The sequence below is a fragment of the Anomalospiza imberbis genome, chromosome 7, assembly GCF_031753505.1.
Source record: "Anomalospiza imberbis isolate Cuckoo-Finch-1a 21T00152 chromosome 7, ASM3175350v1, whole genome shotgun sequence".
NCBI lineage: Eukaryota > Metazoa > Chordata > Aves > Passeriformes > Viduidae > Anomalospiza > Anomalospiza imberbis.
The window spans coordinates 17499381-17518085 of NC_089687.1; the positions used below are offsets into that span (position 1 = coordinate 17499381).

Here is an 18705-nt window from a genome sequence, read left to right on the forward strand (position 1 = left end):
GGAAATAGCTCTAATAATATTTCCCATCATATTTTTGGTGGGAAAAAAAACCCAAAAGGACTCAGATTTAGTCCAGCATTCTTATAATATTTGACTTTTCAAAGTCTTATGTTTGCCCTCCTGTACGCAGAAGTTTAAGTGCATTCCTATTTAAATAAACACTTTTTGTACTGGAGCAAAATATCGTTAATCCTTCCTTCCTTCCTTCCTTCCTTCCTTCCTTCCTTCCTTCCTTCCTTCCTTCCTTCCTTCCTTCCTTCCTTCCTTCCTTCCTTCCTTCCTTCCTTCCTTCCTTCCTTCCTTCCTTCCTTCCTTCCTTCCTTCCTTCCTTCCTTCCTTCCTTCCTTCCTTCCTTCCTTCCTTCCTTCCTTCCTTCCTTCCTTCCTTCCTTCCTTCCTTCCTTCCTTCCTTCCTTCCTTCCTTCCTTCCTTTTTTCCTTTTTTCCTTTTTTCCTTTCTTTCTCTGCCCTGCCATTGTTCCAGCTAGCATAGATATTTGTGTTGCTTTTACCACATATATCCTGCATGCCTCTAAAAATTTTTATCCATCTACGTTATATATGCTTACAATTTAAATAAGGCTGGAATTGTCTTCAGAGCTATCAAGAGCAATACTGAAACTTTATTTTGAATCCCATTTTAGGCTAAGATGGCCTCTGTGATTCCCTGACAGGTTGATGTCTCTTATCATCACCTTTAGCTTATATCAGTCTTGCTTTCTCATCTCTTTTATGTCTTTCCAGAACTTCATGTTATAGCTCAAGATTTTGTTTTAGTCCTTCACAATAATAATGATCATCATTTAAATTATGACTGTCTGTACTTCAGGCTCAGGAAAAGTATGCAGCTGCTGGGGACAACAGACTGCCAAATTACTTCTATTGGAGAAGATAGAAATCAAGTACTTGAACATCATGAAAATCCAAATAGCAAATCTCTGCTGATGCTACTGAGAAAGGCTCTGGGTGAGTGTGGTGGCAATTACTGCTGCCAGAACTGGTTCCTTCAAGCAGTACTTTGTCTTTGCTTGCAGTGTGCTGATGCCTCAGACACCAGGTCAGTCTTAATCCTAAAGCCACATGGTCTACACAGCTACCTACACAGAAAAATGGGAATGCTTCATTATTGGTGTTACAAAATTCACCTTGAATTAGGTCTGATTATGGTTATTTTGTGTTTTACTTTTTCCATCTAAAATAAAGTCTCCTATTCCTGGCAAGACCACTAACACTAATGTCAATGAGATTACACAGAGGCAATTATTATATTTGGCCTTAAGGCATACGTCATCATTGTGTCTGCATATTGGACTGCATGAAATTACAGTCTAAAAAGTGATTAAAATTTCTATTTAATTTTGCAGCTAGTTTAATTGGTAATAAAAAAGTTATATTTTGGATTTCATTCAATGTATATTTTACATATAATTCATTCTGAGAGACAGTAATTTGATTACAAGAATTTGCATTATAAGTGCAAAATCCATAAGGCAGAACTTCTGTGTGCTGAATTTCCTAGTCTATTAAAGGTAACATCATATGGGAAAACATTTGTTTTTTCTGTAAGGATTCAAAAAAAGTTGTTAGTTATTCTACAGTATCCATTGCTATTATTATGTGCTATATTAGAATGCCTAGGGATTCAGAACCTCATGACTTAGGATCATTTTAGAATTAGCAGGTACAGGTATGAAAAGAGAATTACAAAAACCATCAATATATCCATTTACTCAATGCCCTGCCAGTGGATAGTTCCCTTTAGTATATTTGCATTTGTATTATTCATTTAGGATTTAAATTATTCAAGCACAGAGGCTTGCACTTCTTCCTCTGAGAGACTCTTTCAATATCTCTCTGTCTCACCACAGGGCTTCATTCCCTCGTATGAAGCCACAGTTTTGGTGTGGGCTCTTGCCTTGGGGGTTTACAGCATTTAGATGCACGCTGTGTTTCCCTGGGATCTTGGCCTGGAATGGGCGCTTCAGGCTATTCTCTGCTGACCTTCTTTGGCCAATTTAGAGCATCAGGAATGATCCCAGCCTGTGCTGTTCCTCTGCAAGATTTTCTAGCTGGATTACAGTGCTGTGACTCTATGATTCTGACAGCTGTCTGTCCAGAAAGAACGTTGATTTTAATTAGGCAAGACATGAAGCATACTTCTATTAATTTATTTGTTTCCTCCTACCATATATAGAAGAATTTTAATGGTGTACAAATCAAGTACCCTGCTCCATATAATTGTGATTATTTCTGTACCACAGGGCAATGTAATTGAAGAAAAATATATGCTGTCTTCCATTATAACATAATCTGTCTTCCATTATAACATAAATCCAGTTTTGTAGATACCCCTCTCTACTGGTGGGGCTAACTTCAGAGAGCTCAAAAGATGAGGATTATTTCTACTCTTCAGCCTTTTTCCTCAGATCAGGGTACAGGAGCTGCATTCCTGCTTGGATGATATTTCCATAGCTAATTTAGCAAGCAGTAGATAGCCAGAACTCCTCTTTTCCTTTCCTCTGCCCTGCAGCAACTGGCAGTGTGGCAATGCTGAGCAGCTGTAGGGGAGAAAAAGGACAGCAGCTGCTCTGAACTTGGTTCACGGTAACATTTTTCTTGAGACTGACCAGGAGGCAGTGAGGCCTTTTATCTCCTTTGGACAGTATCAGATTGGATATGCTCTCAAAGAGTAATCATATGCAAATGTCTTTCCAGCACAGATAAACATTAAGATCAATAAAATACCATTTTGAAGCATATAAGTAGTTCTTTTTGAACACCGGTATCCTCGTAGTACAAATAATCTAAGATTTTTAAAAAATTATTTTAATAGATAAATATGGGGTTCATTTTGTTCCCTTTCCTTGGGCTGATCTGATATGTTATGATTTTGGATAAATTTTGTTCCCTTTTGCCCTTTGTGTCATGTTTCCTAGTGGTTTCAGATTTCTGTCTTCACTGCTTGACTACTATCAATATTACTACTATATCTACTAGTTATGTCAGTTGTTTGTACTTTTCAGCCTCAAAAGCAGAGGGATAGAAGGAACAGGGTGATGGAAGTACAAATGGACCAGAAACTGACCTGAAACTGGCCAGAAATTATAACATGCACAGAACTTTAGAGCCAAAATGAAATATAAATTGAAGCAGTTTGGGGGGGAATAACTTCCATCAACTTTAAATACAATTTTAAATGTTTATTCCAGCTTGAGAATGTTTTTGCTATTCCTAAGGATGCTTGTTGTATATCCCCAAAGACCTTGTAGACCTCAGTCTGAATGAAGTAAGCTTGTGAAATTTGGATATATGTCCCAGAACACAGTAGAGCAAATAAATTCCTATTTCATTCATAAGAAATAAACCCCACCAAAATAGTATGAGACTTTAGTGTCAATGACTCCATAGGGTCTTGATGAAGGTGAATTTAATTTTCCTAAATATCTCAGTAGTAGTACATTGTGTTTCTATGTTAATTTTTAGAGTTTCATACCTTCCTTGCTCTTTCTGCATCCTGTTAACATATTTTACACAGTCACTTCATCTAAATAAGGTAACTGCAGTTTTCTACACTGTGCTCACTTAGTCATTAACGATTTTATTATTAGCATATTCTAACACTCAGTTCTGTAGGCGAAGCTTTCTCCACCTGCCATGTATATTTTCTCCCTACAACTGTATTTTTCCACATTTATTTTTTCAGTATTATTCTCACAGTAATAATATTTCTCTGTAACTGTATAGAGTCCAGAATTGTATAGACTAATTCTTCCTGACAGTGTACTTATCAGTGCTTTTGTTCACATTGCTGTCAAAAATAATCTGCAAATTTCCAGTTTGCATATTTGTTTTCCAATATTTCCACTCTTCTTTTATAATCCCATAGCATGAGGTCATGTCTAATTATATGACAAAAATTGGCATTTGTCCATATTCATTTGAAGAGATGCTCATATCCTGAAACAACATTTTCCTCCTCAAAAGTAATGAGAGCTGATCTGCTGTCTGTGCAGGTAAAATACATGTACTATAGGCTAAATATACAAACCCAGGTGCCTGTCTGGAGCTAACATCTCCAGAGTTATATCAATACAGCTGCAAATGAATGGGGAGATTTTCATCAGTGCTAAATACTGTATTCAATAACCCTACTGAAGCCAATATGAACGGCAGGTATTTGACAAGTGAGAGTTTTGCTCATGATCTGTGATGACAGAGAGAGATAATAAAATGACATATGTTGTTTTATGAAAGTCTGCTGCTGCCTAAGATAGAATTTATTTAAAGAATCTCTCCTGTATTTCCGATCTCTACAATTATATCTATTTGGTTGCAATACAAATAAGATATATTTTCAGTCTACTTTTTCTAGCACTTGTCTTCCATACAGTTAAATTTATTTGGCAGGATGAATAATAATTTCAGGTGAAAGTTAACTTTTCTGCCAGTAAAGAGTAATAAAACCACTACTATGCTAAAATGCATATTCAGAAATAGCAAGATAATCTCATCATAACACACTCATTTATTTTGCATTTTAATTTTTATCATCCTTTTAAGATAGGTGCATATTAGATCACAGTAGAGATACTAATTTGGTTGGTGATTATAATTTAAACTATTTTTATACTTTATACTTATTTTCACAATATAATAGCCAAACTATTCAGATATGCTTTTTGAAGAACTTCCTCTGTACATGCTGTAGCACCCAAAGCAATCACTCAGAAACTGTGCTTTATCTCAGTATTCAGGCTGCTCACAGGTGATTTTGAAAGTCTGATTTCACAACACTTGAAAAAAATCAGTATAGACATATATTAATTTTTATGCTGTTTGAGCTAGATAAATATTCTTTTACTCATGTTCCTCATATGCTATGTCAACATCTTGAAAGAAAGCACATCTAAGATTTTAAATCCACCATGTTTTTGTTTTGGGTTAGGACAATAATGCACTACTCAGATGACTGCCTATCCAATCTTGCCTCCAGACTTTCACATCCTGACAGGTCCATGGGCAGATTCAGACACAGAACTGTACTGCTGAAAACATAGGCCTGTTTTTATTCCAATTTATCATGAAAAATAAAATTGATAAAGTCATATTGAATATTGAGAGAAAATATTTCCTAAAGACATTTTTAATTTTTCTTAGGAAATTTTTTTTTTTCCCAGGAAATACTGACATTTTGGGAAGTGAACATTCCAAGTCAGAGGACTGTACTGGGGGAGAATTTGTCATAATCTCAAATAGTGATTTCATCATACTGTCACCTGAAAACTCAAGACTGCTGTGATTCACCTGACAATGAATATCAATTTCCAGACCTTGTCAAGTAACCCAATATAGGGCTATACATCCTTTGAGGCAAGGGGTACAAAATAAATCTTCAGTTCAGGACAAAACAATAATCTCATTTAGTGCTTCAATAGTCCTTTCTCTGCTAAACTCACAGAGCCGCAATGATTGCCCAAAGCCATGCATTCCCCTTCCTTAGACATCCTCAAGACTGAGCTACATAAAGCCCTAAATCACCTGGTCTCACAGTTTTCCTGACACTGTTTTAGGCAGGACATTGGACCTTCTGAGGCTGCTCACAACCATATTATCATGTGGTACATGATACCATACCATGATGGTATGTTTGGTATTTTCAGACATACTGAGACTTGGTTTCTGATTATCCAGAATATGCAGATGAGGTTTTAATCATGCCACTTCTTTCTCTCTATAATATCTATGTGCTGGCCTCATAGGGCTCCCTGAAGCATGTGGTTCCATTTCTACCATTAGCTGAAATCCTCAATGGAATGAATAGCATTCCTTAGGCTTGAGATGTTCCATAAGTGATACATTATTGATTTACATTTTAAAAGACATCACACATACACATGTATTCTAGCAGGATACTTGTCTGTGATATCTGAAACCTTTTCAGATGGAACATTAAATATAAATCCAGAGCATTTGCTTGTACTCTTTGTTCTTCTTTCTTAACTATCTAGACCGAAGCAGCATTTCCCCCGACTCTCAGAGCTCCTTTGCATCAGCACTGCTTTTCTCTCATGAGAGTTCGATGTCTTCTAGTAATATTTGTTAATCTGCCATAAAGTACTTCCAGTTCTATAATTCTATCTTTAAGTTCAGGGATAAGATTTTAATTTTTTCCACTGCTCCCCTGTGCTGGCATAGCACAGGAACTTTGCTGATCCTTCTCACAGATGGAAGCTCATGACTACATTGCTTGGTTACCAGATTTCCCTCTTATTCTTTATTGTGTCTCTCTATCCTCAGCACTGACATGTTTGCCTTTTCAGTAGTCAGGTGAACAGGGTAATTTGAATAACTGCTATAGAAGTAAAGACTCAAGGGGATTGATTTAATTTTGTTTAAATGTTAGTACATGAAATGTGATCTGTAAGGGAGTAGTAGAATCACCGTGCAGATGACAAGTATCAGGCAGATCTTATTACCTTGAATAACTGAAAACTGTCTGCTTTCTACAGTTTTACTTGGCTTTCCTCTCTAAGAGTTAAAAAAATATGTACTGCTCATGATGAATTCTAAAAAAAGACCATAAACAAACTTATTTCTTGTTCAGTTTCCATGAGAAGTAGTGAAGGCAGGTGCACCAGCCAATGCTCAAAGGAAATGGGTGTGTGGATAAGCATTAGCCAAAGTGTGCATGTCAGACTAATTTGGATTGTAATAGTCATGTTCAAAAGAATAAATAGTTATAAGAGAAGAATTTATTCATCTAAATTCTCATAAACTAACTTGGGATCCACATTTTGTCACCCAGAAGATTCTGAAATTGGTGTCCCATTTGTGTCATTTGCTTTAGACATGAATAACCTCAGGATTCTGTTTTGAATGTTTTAGTCTCTCCTGTTGATCTAAGTGAACATTTTACTGCCAGAAAGAATTCCTGAAAGTAAAAAAGGAAATGGAAAACAAGAATTATCAATATTCTGTTTAATATAAATAGAATTACACCTGCTGCTGCTTGAACACACACACATTTACGAGTCAATTTCAGACAAGCCAGTAGGTACCAGTAGGCAGAACATACATGATAAGCCCAAAAGATTGCATGTATTTTTAATCCACAAGAATTTGAACAGCTGTGGGTCTTGGAACACTTTATCAATTTATGAATCTAAGAAACTATAGAGCATTGAAATCCTTCCAAAATAGTTCACACTTGAGACAGATCATTGTGGCAGCAGCTCTCTGGCCACAGAGAGAAAGGCACAACTTTCCCAGGCATTGTCCTGGGGAAGGCTGTGAGAAGATCAGAGAAAAGAATGATAAACAATTCTTATCTTCACTTGCTGCACCTGTTATTGTGAACATGTGGAATGTGTTGTGGAGATCTGTTTAGCAAAGGGTGTTTTCTTGATTGGCCAGTGGTGATGGTGTTTGGATTGAAGGACCAATTGGGTCCACCTGTATCAGACTGGCTGTAAGGGCAATGGGTTTCTTAATTAGTATAGTATAATAAAGCGATTGATCAGCCTTCTGAGAAGCATGGAGTCAAGGCTAATTATTACCCAGCTGGGGGCCTGTGATGACAGGTCATAGCATATGATAATCTGGTAGCAGAGCCCTGGCTATAATGCCATCTGCTTTTCCTATGTGAAAATACCTCAGGAAGGATGGGAGCATTATAGTGAAATGTGACAATCACTATCTAAAAGCACATCTAGTTCAAGCCAAGAGGAAGTTAGATTATGGGGAAAAATAATAATTATTTTTGCCTAAAATATATATAGAATTAAAAATGTCTAGCATTATATATAATCAATTATGTCAATAATTGTATTTTACACCTTATTAGTTTTTAAAACTTTACATTTCTGGATAAATAACAAATTATCAATCACTTCTGTGTTTAGTGATTAAAAGACTTTCCTGACATCTGCTATCTTTAACAACTGCTAGCCAATTTATTTTACCTTCAGTTTGCTCTCTATGCTATATAATGTCTCTGCATAGTTGCTGTGTTTCCTATTTGTTTGGATAGCTGGGATACAGATGTGTATACCTAGGATATTCTTCAACAGTAGGAAATTTCTGAAAGGTAGCTAGGGATGCAGTTTTTAAGGAAGATTTTTTTCCTTTGTTTCAATTAGGCAAATTGCTGTGAGGGTGATTCAGTAAAACAAAAGAAAATTATAGGGCTTGAAGTTTTATAAAAGAAGAAGAAATAGATACTTTTTTTAGGGGGTCTTAGTCTATTATAGATCTCTCCAGAACTCTTAACTTTCCATGGACGAGTGTCCCTCCTCTCCCCCTCTTCCCACTGGTTGATGCATCAGTCAGATTCTAAGAGGCACAGTTCCAGCTTGTGTTCATGAAACATTTTGCAGACTGTGTTTTAGATTGGAGGTACTTACATTATTTTTTGATACCAATTTTTTCTCATTCTTTTTATTAAAACACTATCCTGTTTTATATATATATATATATATATTTATATATATTAGTAACTTACACTTCCCTAGTAACAACATCCCTAGCAAATATGCATTTTTAGCAGACTCATGCCTAAAACATAGGCAGCACATGACAATAAACTTCCCTGCAACCTACTGCTACTAAAGTATTTCAATATGGAAACACAGCTACTTTAAGACTTGTTTTTATTCTCCCACTTCTAATAATTTTAAGGGATCTAATTATACTCTACTCATTCTCTCCAGAGAATTCTCTGAATGAAGGGTTATTCCACTGAAGTCAGTACTGCCATATAGCACAGAATTAGAGTCATAAAGGGGAACAGTTGTTTCCTGATACTCTGATGGGAAAAAAGGTGCCATGGGATTAGAAATTAACTGGTTTATACATATGCATACACAAGTTAATAAAAAGATAGCAAAAATGTTTTCTTTCAGTCTACAGCTGTAATTAGGCAGCTAAGTTTACACAAAGTGAGATTTCTGATATCCAGCCCAGTTTCTAAAAACTTTGCCTTTTAAAGGTTAAGCACCAGATTGTTTTATCCAGGGTTTTTGTAGCCAGGGTTAGATACCTGTTTGTTAAGTTTTGAGCAAATGAAGCAAAATCCATTTGAATTCCATTTCTAGCTTTAAAATTAAAACTTCAAAGGGAATTCTAGTTCTGTCTTTAAAGTGAGATGGAGGAAAAAGTGAAAGAATCCAGTAAAAGGCTCACTAAAATGTGTAATAGGACTTGAAAATTATTTAAAAATTTTTTTCTTAAAAATTAGGTATAAGTTCCACTTGCTGCTATTGCGATATTTTCTTTTAACAAATGTTTTAAAGAAATAGGTAAGCTATTGGGAGCAGGGGTGGTCTCCTACCTTCATAGCCCAACCTATTAACCTTATAATTAGATACAGATGTCAGCCTCAAGGACAGTATTTTTTGTGAAAATACTGCCAACTTTTGGACCTAGAATCACAAGGCTCTTCAATGTCCCTGTGATCACAATGTCACTTTCATATTTGTATTTGCTTCCAAGCTAACTGTGTTATGAAAGAAAAAAAATCTGCAAGTTACACAGTAGTTAATCCTTGAAAGACAGTGTACCTATAATTATGATCACAGGAACAAACAATCTGCAAGAGTGTGTTTACTCTGGGCTGTGTTCATCAGAAATCATCCAGGAAGGTCTGTGGCAGGTACTGAAGGCCAGGGATCATGACTCTGCCAGGCTATTCATTTAAGCTTAACTCTTAAAATAGTGTGAAGGCTGCATTGTTTAAATCAATCAGTCAAGAATGTCAGGAAGTAGAATATGAAGTTTTATCAGGGAAATTAAGTTGCACTCCAGCATATTTTATGATAGTTATTGCACTTTATATGTATTTTATGGTAAGCGTCCATTTCACAAGTTAGTAACTGTAGTAGGTTTCTTTATTCTCACACTGAGAAGCAGCAGAAAACTGCATAATAGCATTAGCCAGGTGTGATGGTAGCTTTTTGGGATTCATATACTCTTTCTTTAATTTCACTGGATGAAAATTTACTTTCTTGTAAAAGTTCCCTTCATTTTCTGAATTTGATACTAGCTCATGCTTGATTAATTTGTTGTCGTACTGTTATCTATGTGGCCATACCTGTTAACCAGTTTACTGAGCTCTTTTTTTTTTTTTTTTTTAAATTAGAGAACACAAGGACAAAATGGGAGAATAAGAAAGTGGAATGTAATAATGTAGTGGAAGATCCTTGTATTCTCAAGGTACAGTGGGGATGACCCTCTCTTTGGATACCAGTTAAACCAGCAGTGCTGGAGCCAACAGCATTCCTGTAGACAAGTAATATGGTCAGAGAATAGGGCTGGCTTTAGGTGAAGATATGGACTCATACCTGCAGACCAATGGCCATTTAAATTAAAATACTTAGTGCCAGGTTTTCCTTGATTTTTAAACCTAGTCTTACTAAACTAACAGAAGTGATGAATTATGTACAGGTAAACTGACTCCCTTTAGAAAAGGGAGCATGTACCTTCAATACTGATTTTGAATCCTCATCTTTAAATAGAAATGCTATCGATGGAGGGAAAAGCTGCTGTCAGATTGCTATGTTCTGTCTATAACCTATTTGCTGTAAAATGGAAAATGACCCAGGGAAATAAATGTGTTATGCAAGTCTGGGTAAGAAATCTCTAATAGAAAATGTTTATTTAAAGAGAGACATAGTTTTCCTGCATATGTGTTACAAATTTTAATAGATCTAAACACCTGGAGCTGGTAGTTATCTGCATTGTCCTTGCTAATGTGAGAGGAATCCCAAACAGTGTGTTGAATAAAATCTTTGCATGTTTACATCATGTCTGCTGGGTGTTTACATTTTTAAGAGGCACGTACCCAGGAATCTGAAAAGAAACCAAGCAGTGATAATTTAGCACTTTGAAATGAAGTACTTAAGACCTACACTTTAAAGCAAGGCCATTGCCAATTTAGTTAGTCACCAACCAAAGGCATTAGAAAGAAATAGGAATGAATAAATAGCATAAGTGAAGAATTTGATTTTAAATTAATCTTAAAATCATAGAATTGTTTAGTTTGGAAACAAAATCCTTTAAGATTATGGAGTCCAGATGTTAACCTGCCAAGTTCACCCCTAAATCATGTCTTTAAGTGGTACGACCACATGTCCTTTAAATGCCACCAGGGATGGTGACTCAGCTACATCCCTTGCCAGCCCATTCCAATGCCTGACAATTTCTTCAGTGAAGAAATTTTTCCCAATATCGAATTGTAACCTCTTCTGGAGCAACTTGTGTCCATTTCCTCTTTTCCTATCGTTGGTTACCCAGGAGAAGAGGCTGACCCCCACCTTGGTACAACCTCCTTCCAGGGAGTTGCAGAGAACAATGAGGCCCCTCAAGTCTATATTTTTTTGCAGGCTTAACAATTCCAGCTCTCTCAGCTGTACCTCATGAGGCTTGTGCTCCAGACTCTTCACCAGCTTTGTTGACTTTTTCTGGACAAGCTCCAGCATCTCAGTGTCTTTCTAGGAGAGAGGGGCCTAAAACTGGCAGAGGATTGAAGGTGTGGCCTCACCAGTTCTGAGTACAGAGGGACAGTCACTGCCGTAGTCCTGATGGCTACACTATTTCTGATATCTTGCCTAGAACAGGCTCAGGTTCTTCACCCAGAGCGTGGCTGGACACTGGAACAGCTCCCCAGGGAAGTGGCCGCAGCACCAAGCCTGACAGAGTTCAGGAAGCACTGGACAATGCTCTCAGGCACATGGTGTCAGTGTTGGGAATGGTGCTGTGCAGGACAGGGAGTACAAATCAATGATCCATGGGGGTCCCTTCAAAGTCAGCATATTCTGTGATTCTGTGAAATGGCAGCAAGAAAAAGGGTGTGGCTCTATAGGGTGTGTACATTTTTGATTAAATGTCATTATTTTCGTTGTATAAACTGCCAATGGAAAAAAAAAACCCCAGAAAGCTGATAGGGATAGCCAGATTATTTCTACTATTTACTTGGATGAACATAAATTAAATTTTTCAGATACTTGTTGCTGTATATTTATGTATGACCCAAATTTCTTCTCTTTATGTTAGTACTGCTTTGGTTCTTGATTCACATTATCATAGAGAAAACTAGAAAATAGTTATTTTTCTTGTTTAAAATTTATTGCCGAATAAAGAAATAATTTGGTATTTAAATAGGCAAAAATTTGGAAAGGCATGGTTACACATTTTTAGATAAAGAGTAGCATTGTATCTATGAAAATATTCTGTGGCATCAATCATGCTTTATTTTTAAAGAAACGAATCAAATACTCAATTTCAGTCAGGTAACTATGAGTTCACAAAGAGCTGCCAGTTAAATCATGCCAACCATTATGAAAATACTATGTAAATTGCAAAGTGGACTATAAATATGACACTCCTTATAAATGCCTATTCCCTAATTATCATCTGAACTTTGTCATAGTGAGACAACATTAAAAAGGAAAGTTTTACCTGACCTGTAGAGTTAAATATTAGCTAGCTTTAGGTTAAAAATATAGGCAAAATAAATAAGCTTCAACTTTGATCACAAAATGAGGCAATTGAGTAAGTGAAATCTAAACTTGACTGTTTCCCACAGAGGAAGCCTAGAAACAATGGATAACAATTGACAAAAAGTTAATTCCCTGAATACATGCAAAGATTATGGGGAAAAAAAAAAGAATAAAAATTGCCAGAAGGAACCTCATGTACATAGTCAGGTAAGCAAATTAATGACATTTTGTATCAGCTTGGCATAAGTTCTGAGCAATTCAGTGTTATTCAGTGGTGTAAATATCACTGAAACATCCAAGAATAAAAACATTAATTGAAAATTGTGACCAATTAAGGATATGAAGGGATTATAAGTATTATTCATGCTTTTTTCTCTTCTATGGCCCCTCAATTTGATGGAAAATCTATTTCTTTTTTAGTTACATCCCTAAGTGTCACAAGATACTTAAAGAATATTTTTATAAAGTGCATCTGTCTCTGGAATAAAAGATCAGAAATGTGCTGATTTCATCTGGGCTGTACCATTTTGTGTTATTCAGATATCTGGCTAAATTCTTTAATTTTTATTGAAAAATAAAACTTGGGAAATATGACCACATGAAAGCTCATGTTGACCTTAAGAAAAACACTAAAACAAGTTGGTGGACTAAAATACATAGGAATACACTCCCCCTATAAAGCATCAGAAGATAGAAATCTGTGACTGTATTGACACTGAAACACAGCAGTTTCTGTGTTGTTTGGCCTCAAAGATCTCACAGGTTTTTTCAAACTTAATGATTATATGATTCTACAAGTGATTTCACTTAGATCATTAGAACAGTCTCATCATAATATCCAGTTTTTGATTAAGGCAAAACAAGTTTAGACTTTTTGCATGGCCATCAGATTTTGGAATTACTAACAGGACTTAAGTGCCTTATTCTACATAAATCACCAGAGGTATTTCTTTATTGTGATAGCTAAATAAATCTCAGTTATTGAGTTTGTTTACATCTTACCTAGTAGTTCTAAGAGAGATGATTCCAGAGCACCACTGTCTTGGAGTGCTGACTTTAACATCACACCTTCAGAAGCTGGCACTAATTATATATGTTTCCAAAAAGTCCATCCTTTCCCATCTCTGTCTTCTCGTTTTGCTCCTGTGCCGCCTACTCCCGTATGCCAGAGCAAGTGTTCATGTACTCACAGTTCAGGTTGAAATCAACCTAGAAAAAGAATTGGTAGAGGACAAAACTTTCTTTTTTAGCAGGAACCCCAAATTATGTATGCTTAAAATAACGATGAAAGAAATCTGAGTAAGGCACTGGGGGAACCCTGCTATTACCAGCCCAGCAGAGAGTCCCCTCTGCTGCATTTCAGAAACAGGAAATGTCTAATCACTTAGACACTTTTATTCCTCCTGTTTCTCTGAGTTGCTGTAGCTGCTAAGGGCAAGTGTTAGAACTAGAAACACTTGTTTCTTTTCCCAATTACTTAAAAAAGAAGGTTTCATATTCTTTTAGAAGGAATAAAAATACCTATGTATTTATGGGAAATGATGAAGCCTTTCTGCCTGTATCACTCCAATAGGGCAAAGCGATGCTGCCAAGATTAGGAGTTGGAAATATCCTGAGCTAACTAACTCGACCCAGCCCTGATTGTCTTAGACTTGGAAATAGATTTTAGGATATTCTTTTAAAGATCAGCATATAAGATACCTATTTACAAGAAAACACATTTAAATACTTTTGAGCAGAGAAAGTGAATAACTCATCAGACAGAAACTAATTAAACAGATTGGGCATTTTCTGCCATTCTGCTTTACCTTACAAGGTATATAGACAACAGTATTTTTAATCTGAATGAAGCTGGAAGAGAACTAAGGAAAGAACAAAAAATACTCTTTGGTCATGGTTGGAGAAACTTTATTTGGATGACGATAAAGACTTGTGACTAGACATCATTTGCTCTGAACTGGTGCCTGACCACAGGTAAGAAAGTGAGGTTAAAATCATGTTACCCTGGCATACACACACAAAAAAGTGTGTAATCAGATATTAATTTGCTTAGGAAAAGAGTTAGGGGAATACTTAAGATCTGCTTGGAGACATGACAGGTAGTAGAATTGGTTAATAAATATTTATGTATTATTTATCTGAGATTTTCAGTACAGATCTTGATCCTTTTTTTGTTTGGTAATTATTATGTACGGAAAATTTATGAATAGGGACAAATGTTGAATAGTTTGCTTGGTGATTGATGTGGTGTATAATTACTGATTATAACAATAGAAACTTTTTATTTGACTAGTTCTGGAAGATAATGAATAATCATTCAGTGGTCTTGGTTATAACTAATATAGAATTAACTGCATGTAGCCTTGAAAACAAAAATAAAAACATGCATACAGGTGTAAACTCCAAATGTTTGGGTTTTAATCTAAAGCAGCCTGTGAGTGACTCTCCATAGGGCACTAATTCAAATAATGTATGTTTTATATGTCATGAGATGTATGATGATAAAGTGAACAGAAAGCCCTAAGATTTGCCAGAGATCATGTAAATTTGTGCAATACATGCAAAACTGATTAGACATCACTTTTATTCAGCAATGAAGTTGAACGTGTTGTGTGCTTTTGATGACAACAGTCCTCTAGAAGACAGAAATTGTTCTCCTGGTGGAAGTTTATGTTTTTATTGCCTGGGACTGTTCTAACTCCAACTGCCCTGGGCCTCTGAGCACAGAAGTACCCGAGCAGAGGTTCTGCAGCCATGCACGTTCTGATAGTTCATAACAAGCTTGCTCTATTTTATTGTATTTTAAGAATGAAGGAGGGATGATATAAAGTTAGCTGTACCAGGACTTTGCCATCTAATATTTTGTTGGGAAATTGTTATTTCTGAATAGCATGGCAGAACAGAAAGCAACACTGTAGGCATGGATCTCAGTCCTCCTCCTGTTATTACTGAAAAAGAAATGCTATGGAGACAAGAAGCAGGCTGAGTTAATTCCTTTATATGTACCTCGTGTATTTACTGTGAGGTTTGTCTGTCACCTTTGTGTCAAAAGCTCTTTTGCCTCTACAGAGCAGGACATTGCTTAGGATAACCCCTGCCTTCAGGAGGAGAAAGATGGTGTGGCATGGGTGAGTAAGATGCAGCCCCTCATACCTAAAGTTTACCAACAGGGCACACAACGTAGAATGTGAGGAGAGTGGCTGTGTTGCTGTGCTTCCTCACACTAGCATTGCAGCTTTGTCCTGGCCTTTTAAGATGTTGGCTTGGATTTGACAGAAGTGCACTTGGCACTCTGCAGCCAATGAAGCCAAATGTTTCTGTGAGGCTCTATTTCCTCTTAGTAAAATAAAAGTATTTAAAAATAAGGAGGCATCCAGGTATCCTTGTTAAAAAGACTGTGTGAACCCTGGAGATTATTTGAATATGTTTTCCTAAAAGCTCGGTAATTACTAGGACAATTATTAAAGTAACTTCTAAGAGAAATATTCTCTGTTTGAAAGTGAATGTGTATTGCTTTCAGGAAGATATTCTGATGTGTTTGAGTGGGCTCTAAAAAAGGAAATCCCTTCCTTTACACTGCTTAGTAAACCATTAATAGAATAGATATAGAAGGACAGAGAATCAACATTTTGACTCTTAGTCAATGTTTTCAAAGCCTTTGATGTGAATAAATAGAGATTTTAAAATGCTCCTGTGTAAGTTTATATTCACCAGATTCCTAAGATCTCCTGGAAATGGAAGCCATTTTCATTTAAATAATTTATTATCAGACTCACAGTGCACTCTACAACTTAAATGCAAACTGACTACAGCTTGACCATCTCTAAGCATTCAAAACTACTAACTCAGGATGCAAGAAAAAGTAAGTTTGGCTAAAAACAAAAGAAATTAAGAGGAAAATAAGGTTATTGTTTATTTTGTTTGCTAATCTTTTTGGAAGTCTACACAGTGGACTTTTCACTATTGATATGTTTAACTACATTTACCTGTCAAAATACATCTAGTGTTCTAAAATTTTAAAGCTCTTTCCATTTAATAGAGTTCAAGATTGACCCATTTCCCATTTTTCTTTCCATTTTATATTTTATCAATATGGATCTCACATTTTTCATTTTATAAAAATCCGTGTATTTCAGTAAAAGGATAAGGCTTTAATAAGGAAAAATTTTATAGGAAGTGTGTTGAAGAAAATGTAGTAAAAATGTGAATTGGAAAAATATTAATAACAGGAATAACTTCTAAAATTGGTTTGGTTTTGTTGGGGTTTTTTTTAGTATTATTTGTTAAGGTGTGTATTTTGGGTGAAATAGCTTATCCAAGTTTGTGACTAATCCCTGCCAATTATGTGGTTTTTTAATTTTTTTTTTTTTTTTTTTTTTTTTTTTTTTTTTTTTACTATTTATACTGAAATATATGAATATAGTTTTTTGAAAAGTTGTGTGCTTTCCTGGACAAACTGGCCAGTGAATACGTCCCTTAACCAAAGAAGTTACCCTGAAGAAAAGACTGTATCTCCATGATATTCCTTCCCAATGTCTAACCAAAACTTACCCTCCTTCAGCTTAAACTCATTCTCCCTTGTCCTATTATCACATGTCCTTGACAAAAGTCCCTCTCCATCTTTCTTGTAGGCTCCCTTCAGGTATTGGAAGGGGAATAAGATCCGCCCAGAGACTTCTCCAGGCTGAAAAATCCCAACTCTCTCAGCCTGTTTTCACAGGAGAGGTGTTCTAGAGCCCTACTCATCATCATGACCTCCTCTGAACTTGCTCCAACAAGAAAATGTCTGTGTCCTTTTGTTAGGGACCCCAGAGCTGGATGCAGGGATACAGGTGGGGTCTCACCAGAGCAGATTAGAGGGGCAGAATCACTTCCCTTGTCCTAGTGCTCATGCTGCTTTGGATGCAGACCAGAATACGGTTGGCTTTTGGGGCCAAGCCAATCATTACACAGAAATAAGGAAAATGAGATTCCATAGAGGACCAGACTTCAGTGATTTGCTTTTCATGATGTGTGGCTCTGATCCTTACCTTCTGAGCAAAGATCAGTGCTGAGAGTTTAGTTCTTGTTGGTCAACCTTTTGTATTGTAAAATGTTCCTAAAGTATGGAGAAACATATCTGAAGAACAATGGAGATCAACATTTCCTCTCCCTTGGATCTTAAGAGAGGATAATGGATGTTCTCTTTTAAAGCATTTGTGCTATTGATTTTGTGGCTTTATCACTCTTATGAAAAGTGTTACTTCACCTAGTTCTATGTTCATTACTTTATTTGCTTCTGAGAAAAATATTATCTTCAGAAAGTCCCAGGCAGGGATTTACCATCCTGGATCAAATGAGTAAAACCTGATAATTCTGAAGTTGTTGGCAAGAAAATAGCAGCCCCATGACAGGTCATGTTCCCACAGGTTTCTCTGATAATCACTAATTGCTTCAAAATCACATATTCAAAATGGAAAAGAGAGCTGATTTCATCAGGTCACATCATTAAGAGGAAGAGATGACACACAACATTAGCTGCTTAGCAATATCATATTCCTTCTACTTATTAGTGATATGTTTATTCTCTTCACCAGAAATGGTGAAGTTTCTGCCATTTTTATAAGCCCATAGTAGTTCCTCATCTGAATACAATAAATTCTCAATAGTTCCTACATACATGAATTTTTTTCTGACTTTCATACTCTTCTACTAAATTAAATAATTGCATTTTCCTCCTTGTTAAGGCCCTTCAATATCTTTAGGCATTTATAATGTGTCCAATTAGTTGTATAATGGTAAGCTATACAAATGCTGGGGGAGGATCTTCTAAATGAAAATATGGTAGATTGGCATTGATTTTCTCTAAAAGCAGAGCACTTAACAGCACAATGCTCTGTTCTCTCCTGGTCCAGTTCCAAGAAAGGATTTAGGCACCTAAGACAACAGCTGAGTAGATAAAAATTATCTAAATCAATTCAGTCACTATTTAACATTTGTGAAGCCTGAAATTCAATAAGGAGCTCCCTGTTCTGCCTTAAAATTCCTAAGCATATAGGCTGGTGCTTCTGTAGATGTGCAGAGCAGATGATGTCTATGTAGCCAATTTATTATTTATTTTCCTTCTAAATATGGCTGGAACCCCAGAAGCAGACATTCCTTCACTTAATTGACTCTGAGACTTAACCTAAGAAGTTTCTTTGCAGTGTGCCAAAAGCATATCTGCAGAAACAT

At 36.1% G+C, this 18705-nt stretch overlaps 2 long non-coding RNA genes across 2 annotated transcripts; one reads left to right on the plus strand and one right to left on the minus strand.

Annotated features, from left to right (window-relative positions):
• The first annotated feature begins 575 nt into the window (after nucleotides 1–575).
• On the plus strand, nucleotides 576–11673 carry LOC137477603 (uncharacterized). The gene is made up of 3 exons (XR_011001085.1): nucleotides 576–964; nucleotides 5176–5336; nucleotides 10134–11673. It is a non-coding gene; the product is annotated as an uncharacterized lncRNA (long non-coding RNA).
• LOC137477602 (uncharacterized) lies at nucleotides 6788–15834 on the minus strand. The gene is made up of 3 exons (XR_011001084.1): nucleotides 15531–15834; nucleotides 13495–13701; nucleotides 6788–6929 (listed from the first exon to the last, which is right to left on the minus strand). It is a non-coding gene; the product is annotated as an uncharacterized lncRNA (long non-coding RNA).
• Between the last annotated feature and the right edge of the window lie 2871 nt (nucleotides 15835–18705).